The 9,211-nt window shown below is 52.8% G+C and overlaps 1 long non-coding RNA gene across 1 annotated transcript; it reads right to left on the bottom strand.

Moving 5' to 3' along the window:
* Positions 1–789: 789 nt before the first annotated feature.
* Positions 790–3,477, bottom strand: LOC121657246. The gene is made up of 2 exons (XR_006014868.1): positions 2,907–3,477; positions 790–2,429 (listed from the first exon to the last, which is right to left on the bottom strand). It is a non-coding gene; the product is annotated as an uncharacterized LOC121657246 (long non-coding RNA).
* Between the last annotated feature and the right edge of the window lie 5,734 nt (positions 3,478–9,211).

Raw genomic sequence — 9,211 nt, forward strand, 5'->3', positions numbered from 1 at the left:
AAATGCAGCAAGCGTTGGCCCAACGGCTCAGGACTTGCATATCTCTTCCAAAGAGAGGGAGAAAAAAGAGTGTTTCTCCCAAATCACAGAGTTTAAAAGTTCATGTTATCTACATAAATTTTTAAAAGAAAAAGAGGAACAGTAAAATATCAGTTACTGTGCCAGTGGTGCTCCACTCTATTTCTGTTCTCTTCTTCCACTTATAGCATCTCTAAGAATACTTTAAAACCAGCCAGCAACCAAAACAACAACAAAAAGCCAACGTTGAATTGAAGCTGAACAAGAAGCAATCTGGCTGCTGGCTTGTGAGCACTCCACTGCCCGAGTTCCAGTAAGGGAGTTTATCCTCTCCACAGTTTTGAGCCAGATCCCAAAGTACTGAGCATCAGCTTTTAGCTTTTTAAAGAATTTAACTGTAAGAAAAGCTGCTGGGGAGGGCCGTGCTCCAGGCACATCCATGGGATTTCACCTGTGCAGCTCCCTAAGCTGAACTTGTGTCTTTTCCTCTACCTTGCTGGGCTTGGCTCATGCATTTCTTGAGGGGAAGGCCCTGCACTGATCAAAGCATGTCCTGACCTCAGATAAACAGCTTCTGTCAGTGTGGATCTATCCTAAATGGACCATTTCCCAAAGTAATTCAAGTGCCTGAATTTCACTTACTCAAAACTGCTTTTAAAGAAACCGGGTTTAACACACTCCGTTTCTAAGCAACTACTGGGCAGCGCTCCTTCACTCCCTGTCAGTGTTATTCTTTGACCCTTGGAGAAAGGCTTTAAAGCAACAAAGGGCTTGTTAAGCACCAATAATTTACTCAGTCAAGAATTCAAATCAATAGCAAGGGCAGAGCCTGACTTCAAAACCTATTTTAAACCAGAATTTAAAAGCAGTTGCATTGCCAATTGACAAGATTAGAAAGGTTTCCTTAGTAGTTGTGATTACAAAGTAATGAACTGTGCATGGAGCAGGTAGGGGGCAGGGGGGAAGACGGGAGAAACCTTCATTTGCACTGTGGGTTTTTAACCATCATGGTCACATCTCAAGGACCTGCAGAAACCAGTCTAATCTCAAAAAAGGAAAAACTTCCTGGATATTTTTCATTTCAGCAAGAGCCTAAGGAAGCCCTCAGCAGCAGGAGATTGGAATAACTGCAATCCCTTGAGCAAAGGGAGCAGGGTGTGCTCCTCAAAGCCGGACCTTCATCCACAGCACCCAGAAGGTAGCAAAACAAGGATACAACAAAGCCTTAAGTGGGGAATGGGTTATCAAGGGTTTTATAAGGAAAGAACGAGGTCTGAAAAACAGGACCTGGAGGGTGAGAGAGGAAAGAAATAGCGAGATAGCTGAGGCCTCTTGGGAAAAAAAAAAAGGGGAAAAGGTTGGGATTAAATTCTAACTCAGCTGGAGCTGATCTTAAATGTAATAAGGGGAAATGGCAGCAAGAGGAGACTTCTTTATAGCAGCAAAGTACTGGGATAAATTCACTATAGAAACTGAGAAATCTTTAGCAGCAGCAGCTCTCTGCAAAGAGGTCAGGCATCCATTCCTCATGGCAAAGCAGGGCACAGGGAATTGGGCCAGATAACCTCCCCAGATTGATCCCAGCCCTAATTTCAAAAAATTGCACAAAAATGTAATTGTGCATTAACACAGCAAAGTCTTCTTTCCATCTTATCAGGCTTTGAGATGCCTTAGATTGAGATGCAAACCCAGCTCCTATCACTGTGCTGTGCTCGGACTCTCCCCCCCTTTCCCCTACCCAATCTCCTCAGCAACCAACAGCTCGCAAGGAGCCGGCACCCCTGGAATTTCACACTCAGCATCTCTTCCAAGCTCAACAGGTGAACAAACAGGTACTCCAACACCTCCTTCCTTTGTACTTCAGGCAGCACAGACCCACTGGAAGAAAGTGGAATCCAAGGGCAGATGTAAACATGGGACTCCCGCTTGCCACTGTCTCCACCCGTTCTCCAGCTCAGCCCTGGGCTGGGAAACAAAAGACAACAAACATTTATAAAACATCCTTGAGGTGTCTTGAGGATGCCCAGGCCTAGAAGAAAGGCCTTCCCATCACCCTCTTGGCCTTCTCCCACTCTGAGGAACTGTGGAAATGCACATCCACACCCAAGCTGGACAGCCTGGGATGTTTTCTGCACACCAAACGCCACAGTCCCGAGCACCAGGAGCCTGAAGATGCCCTGGATTGCAATTCACAGCCTCAGTGAACCCTGCACAGGACAGCCAAGTCGTTTGTGTGCAGAAGAAATAAAAGTTGCTATTTTTAGTAGTTAAAATACTCGTGGGAGTTATTGGCTGCTTACACCCGTGGGCTTCATAGGGCCTCCCATACTTATGGATTTATCAGAAGAAGCGGTTTCAAGTTCCTTCCTTTTGGAGCCCAACTCCAAATGGGAAACTTCTCACGAGTGCTCCTGAGAGAGTCAAGTGGAACTTCAGGAGCTCAGGAAAGCGACTCCCTCCCCTGAGTCCTGTCTCACCTGCCCGAGCACCCGGTGCTTTTATACCACCTCTCTCCCTGCTTTCCACGTTCATTTAAATGTAAGAAACCTGCACGTTCTCGCTCCAGCACCAGCCGCGTCTTCCCTGCGCCCGCACGCTGCCGCCCCTGCTCAGGCGCTGCTCCCCTCGGTTGCGCTGCCCCTTGCCACGGGGCCGAGGTGGGACAAACTCCAGGTTTTGTTTCCCAGGAAAGGCTCTGCAGGGAGGTCCCGCCGTGCCGCCCGCAAGCCCCGGCCCCAGCCCCGCAGCTCCTCCCCGGCTCCGCGCCCGCGCCGGGACCGCCTTCAAACCGCGCAGTCCCCGCCGCCCGCTCCCGCCCGGCTCTGCTCCGGGGCCGCCCCCCCTCGGGTCTTTTCCCGGCACACGCTGCGTCGCCGTTCTCCGCTCACTTTCCATCTCGCTGCAGCCACAGCAACAGCCGCCCTCCTCCATTGTCACCACAACCCTCGCCCGCCGCTGCTGCAGCCGGGAACCGAACCCGGTGCTTCCAAGCCGCTCCCGGGCAGCACCGGACGGTACCCACGGAGCAACAGCACCGGGTGGGTAAAGTCAGTGCGCATGCGCAGCGCTGCCCGGCTCCGCCCCGCCCTTCAACGCCACATGACGTAACCAGGCATAGCACTGCTCCTGCGCTTCCCTTCCCACAACACCGCGCATGCTCAGCACTGTTTCCATTTCTCCCTTAATGACCACACGATTAAGGGCTTCCCCAGGAAAGCTGTTTTGGACAAATCTCATCAAACTGTGCTGGGGGAGAACAAACACCACAAAACCTGGGATTTTCTGGCACAGGGCCTTGGACATCACACATCCTTCCCTGTTCTTGGGTAACAGAGTTATCAGAGATCTCCTGAGTAGCTACACCAGTAAAAAAGTGACTTTTCCAGCCCAGATGCAGCTGCATAAGCGTTCGGAGTGGCAAAATGAAAGGAATGTAAAAATCCCACCGTGGAGTGAGATGGTGCCACCTCCTGTACCTGGGCCACCATGGAACACTCCAGGCTGGGGGAAGAGGGGCTGGAAAACTGGGAAAGGCCCTGGGGGTGCTGGGGACAGCAGCTGGACACGAGCTGGGTGTGCCCAGGTGGGCAAAGCCAAGGGCACCTGGGCTGTGCCACCTTGGGGTGACAGCAGGGCCGGGGAAGTGCCCGTCCCTGTGCTGGCACTGCTGGGGCACCTCCAGTGCTGGAGGCAGCTCTGGGACAAGAGGGACATGGAGGGGCTGGAGCGAGTCCAGGGAAGGGAACGGAGCTGGGAAGGGGCTGGAGAGTTCCTGAGGGACCTGGGAAGGGGCTGGAGAGTTCCTGAGGGAGCTGGGAAAGGGGCTCAGGCTGGAGCAAAGGAGGCTCAGGGGGGACCTTGTGGCTCTGCACAACTCCCTGACAGGAGGCGGCAGCCGGGGGGGTCGGGCTCTGCTCCCAGGGAACAGGGACAGGAGGAGAGGGAACGGCCTCAGGCTGGGCCAGGGGAGGCTCAGGGTGGATATTGGGGAAATTCCTCCATGGAAAGGGCGCTCCGGCCTTGGCACAGCTGCCCAGGGAGGTTTGGAGTGCCCACCCCTGGGAGTGCTCCAACACCTGTGGCTGTGGCATGGGCGGACGTGGTCAGCGGTGGCCGTGGTGGTGCTGGTTGCACTCAGTGATCTCCGAGGTCTTTTCCAACCTTGATTCCGCTCTCAAGTCAGCCCCACAGAGGAGCAGCACAAAAGGCACCCCCAGGCTGCGAGCGGAGGGTTCAGAACACGCTGCGGCAGCAGGAACGAAGCTCTGCAGGATGAAACTGAAAAGGGGAGAAATGCTGGGCTCTGTGAAAGGGAACAACTGAGAGAGCCACAAACGAGCCACCAAACTTCTCACAGGGGACACCACCAGCAGCACAGGTGTGAAGGGACTTCTTTTTGCCCCAGAATTGTGAATCCACAGCCCAAGCCACGTGCACACACTGCAGATGTGAAGTGTATTTTTACTGCCAGCAAGCACCTGGGAATAAAAAACCTCAGCCCCAAAGCTTGACGTCTAAACAGCAACACAGAAGTTCTAAGCCAGCTGTCGAGAGAAACAAAACACAGCAAAAACAAAGCAGAAAGGGAGCAAAAACTTGTCACGCTGGCCATGTTTCCGAGGGTGACAGGTTCTGCCGTGCTGGGAATGCAGCACAAAACACAAAAATCCTACTGCAACTCCTGGATCCCACAGCAGGAAGGACATGGAGATTCCCAGTGGGAATCAGGGATGCAGGACTCGGCTGTGCTGCCATCACTCCCTCAGGAATAGCCAGGTTTAGCTCATTCTGTCTGCCCAGAGAGGGGGGATCTGCTCCTGGATCCCCTGGAATGTTCCACGCCAGGCTGGACATTGGGGCTGGGAGCAGCCCGGGACAGTGGAAGGTGTCCCTGCCCGTGGCAGGGGTGGCACTGGATGAGCTTTAAGGTCCTTCCAAGCCCAAATCGTTCTGTGAGTCTTAGAGCCCTGAAATTCTCATGACAGAGGTGGAACTGCAAGAGCTTAAGGTCCCTTCCCAAAAAAACCCCATTGCACGACTCTGCAGCTTCTGGAGCCCTGGGTCAATGGAAATGCAGTTTCAGAGGAGCTCCGAGGAAATGGGTGTTTTGGGGAGAGCAGAGTGGCTGGAAGAGAGGAACAGGAACAGTCTCCTCGAGCAAGCCCTTGTGTCTCAGGGAGCGGGATCGGCTCGCTCCTAACGCACCTGGTGACTCCCAGAGGGGGGGATGGAAATGCAGCCCTGGTCCGAAAGAAACCCTGCCCGGGAAGGCGGGCTGGGATTGTGAGCTGGCTGCGGGAGCTCGCTGTTAAAGGCGATCTTTTGGGTGTAAAGGTGCGCCTTTGTCTCCGTGCGAAGCACCCGGCTGTAGCGCCCTTTGTGCTGCTGTCTCCTGATTTCCTTAAGCTTTTATTAAACGGTCCCTTTTCTTCAACTTCCCTTCGAAGTCTAGAGTGAAGCTCGTTTTGGCAGCTGCGCGTGTGCGGATCCTTGCGCGTGCGCAGATGGCCGGGGGTGCGCGGATCAGTGCGCATGCGCGGGCGGGGACGCATTACCGCTGATCCCTCCGCGGGCAGGACCGCATCACAAATAGTCCCTTTTGGCGTATCACTCCGCGTGGGGACGCATCACCACTGATCCCTCCGCGGGCAGGGTCGCATCACAAATAGTCCCTCCTGGCGGATCACTCCGCCTGCGCATGCGCATAGCCGCTGATCCCTCTGTTCTGAACGGTATTGTGATGTTGGCTTTTTGCATGTTCCATCATTGTTAGGAATGGATTGTGATGTTGGTTTTTTCACGGTCCTTAATGTGAGAAAAGCTTTGCCTGGGTTCTGTAATGTAATGCTGTAGAATGTCTGTAGTTTGGGTGCTCAGTTTGGGAAGGATGGGGGGGGGTCTTCACATTCCTGGAAAATCTTATCAGAAGAAAAGGACCCGAGACCAGACGGAATGGAGCCAAGGAAAAAGATAAGACTGATAAGATGATACTCAGCAACTCCAAAGAATTAATGAGTGGTGCATGATGGTGATGAATAAAAATAAGCGATGTACTTTTAAAGCCGATCTTTTGGATGTACAGGTGCGCCTTTGGTTCTCTGCCGAAGCAGCCGGCCGTACCGCCCTTTTTGCTGTTGTCTCCTAATTGTCCCTTTTCTTAAACTTTCCTTCAAATTTTACAAATAGCGAACCTCGTGTTTCACAATTTGGTGGCCCGTACGGGGATAAGGGCTCAGCTCTGGGATCTCCCGGGGAACCCAGAGCAGGGGGGTGCCCCCGCCCGCTTTTGGCGGCCTCGCTTTGTGTTTCCCGGCGGGGTCAGGGGGCTTTGCAGTCAAACACCCGGAGGGCAAGAGAGGAGACAAAGCAACAAGAAAGGAAAGAAAAGGCTCCCTGAGATACCACGGTAATTAAACACGTAAAATCTTGTGCACCAAGACTCCGAGAAAAGTGAGTATTTTTTCTTTCCTCTTTTTGGGGGGATAAGGGGGATGAAAGTGTGTGCATGAGACGCGGGCTGGTTACCCCAGGGGTGCGAAGCGAGTGTGGAGCCTCTGAGGCTGTGGCTCTGCTCTGCCGCGAGGGAAGCAGTCAGTAAAGAGGCGAAGCCAAAGATAAAAAGAGTGAGAGAAGCCCCGGGTTAACTGGGACGGGCTTTCAGGGAAGGGATTGGAGTCCTTGAAGGAGGAGAGTCAAGAATTTCCTAGTATTGGATCCAAGAAATTTAGGGTTTAAGACTGCTGGATTGAGGGTTCAAAAATTCGAGACATCCAGCCTTAATTCTGCTAAATGGAGGGTTAGTTCCGAGACATTTGGGTTTTGAGACTGCTGGGTTGAGAGTTTAAAAAAATTTCAAGAAATCCAGGCTTAATTCTGCCAAATTGAGGACAAATCCGAGACATTTGGGTTTTGAGGCTGCTGGATTGAGAGTTAAAAAAAAAAAAAAAAAATTCAAGAAATCCAGGCTTAATTCCGTCAAATTGAGGATTACTTCAAGAAACCTGGAATTTTGGGCCCAGGGGTGAGCATCGGCCAACAATTTGAAATTAAAAGGTACCTAAGCCTTGTGTGGTTGTGACTGATAACGCTTGAGAAAGAGAAGTTGGAACAATAAAAAGGAGTGAGTGAGAATGAATGAGAATGTATGTGATAGAAATGCTAAGCCTTGAAATAGAACTTTATTTTCTGGAAGGAGGCATATTTTATTAAGAGGAGGGAACTTTTGTATTCTAGAAGAAAGGGGAAAGAGGTGGTGAGGTTTGAAGAGTTGTTTTGGTGGTTTTTATTAAAAAGGTGGGAAACAAAGGCCTGGGAAAGATAGATAAGATTCTGAGAAAATGGGACATGGGACATAAAACTAGTAAGCAAGAGTCAGGGAATAAAAAAGGGAATAGAGGCGTGCCAGCGGAAATACCCCAGGCAAGCCCTTGGGGAGTTATGGAATACAAACCCAAGTACAAAGGAAACGAGCAAAGTCAAAATGATCCAGTTTTGTATGTTTGGTTGGGCCGAGAAGGAAATAAGATCCGACCGTGTCTTCTGGCCCAGACATGGCTCTTGAAGTCTGGATCTGTCAGGCTTTACAAGTATTGGTAAATTCAAAAGAACTCGTTAACACAGAAGAAAGCAAGTACGCTTCATGCTGGGTGGGAAACAGAGTCTAAGGGGATAAGAATTTTAAAGTTGTCCGAGACCCAAGGAAAGGAGCAAAGGGAAAGCAAGAAAGAGAAGGGCTGGGAGCCCCTGGAAGCATCGCCCCCTCCATTCCCGCCTGCCTCGCCCCAAGCCCAGGCTCCTGTGGCGCCGCCCGCGGCTCCACCGCTTGTCCCAGCGGCGGCGGCTCCGCCGGTAGCCCCGCTGTTCCCGCCGACCCCTCCAGCCCCTGCGGCTCCAGCGGTAGCCCAGCCCGCCGCTTTCGGTGTCCCTGTGCCCGGCCCTAGCCCGGCTCTCCGCTCCACACCAGCCCAGCCCGCCGCTTTCGGTGTCCCTGTGCCCGGCCCTAGCCCGGCTCTCCGCTCCACACCAGCCCAGCCCGCCGCTTTCGGTGTCCCTGTCCCCGGCCCTAGCCCGGCCCTCCGCTCCACACCAGCCCGGCCCGCCCCGGCCCCGCCCCGGCCGGCGGCCCCAGTCCCGGCTCCGGCCCCGCTCCCGCTGTCCGGGGCCGTTCCAGCAGCCCCTGCCCCCGCTGCGTTCTCTGCCGCGGCTCCATTGAACCCGGCTTCGGCCCCGCGGGCCGCGCTGGGCCCGCCGGCAGCTCGGCCTCCTGTCGCCGTGGCTGCTGCGGACCCGTGCAGAAGCTCCACGCCAGCCTCTGGTACCGGCCCCAAGAGCTGGTGCCCTTGGCAGTGCCGGCAGCAGCCTCCGCCTTTGCTCCCCCGCTCCTGGAGGAATCGGCCTCCGAGAGGATTCCCATCTCCTACCCCCCCCCCCCTCCCTCGCCTGCACCGTTCCCCTGGCAACGACCGCTTCTGCTGCTCCTCTGAAAGGAGAAGCAAAACGCCGAAGTTCCATCTCGAGGAACGAGCCCTTGCAGAAGGAAATAGTATCTGGAGACGGTTCTTCCAGATGTGTCCAAGGAAGAAGAATGTCAGGGTAGGCTTTAGTTGATGGGGGGACTATGCACACTGGAAGATTTAGCACACAAGAAGGGAAATACATCTACTGATTCAAGGTACCCCAAAAAGTAATTTTCTCTATCCTCGAGAATGTCTCAGTGTCTATCCCCAAAATTTTCACTGTGTCTCTGCAAGTGCCTACCTCAGTTTACCTCATGATGTTCATTCTCTTCCCTGGGGATTGCTTCAGCTTTTCCCTCCAAGCTGTCCCTGTCTGTCCACTTCCGATTTCTTCTTTTTTACAAGAAAGTATTCATTCACTACTCTGGAGACTAGCTCCAGTTTTACCCCCCAAAATTTCCCTAACATTCACTATTCATTGCCTGATTTTTACCTCAGTATGTTCATTCTCTCCCCCTAGAGATAACCTCAGATTTTACCCCCAGTATTTTCCCTACCTGCCCACTAACTATTTAGTCTTTTTGACCTATAAATATTCTCTTTCTACCCTGGAGATTTCATCAAGTTTTACCCTGAAATATTTCGCTATCTTTCCAGTACTGTCTCACTTTACCTCATGATGTACGCTCTCCCTGCCACACTTCACCCCAGATTTCACCTCCAAAATTATTGCTACT

Source organism: Corvus kubaryi, unplaced genomic scaffold (genome assembly GCF_017639235.1).
Source record: "Corvus kubaryi isolate FWS band 111438036 unplaced genomic scaffold, C.kubaryi_AGA036_p1.0 110, whole genome shotgun sequence".
Lineage (NCBI taxonomy): Eukaryota > Metazoa > Chordata > Aves > Passeriformes > Corvidae > Corvus > Corvus kubaryi.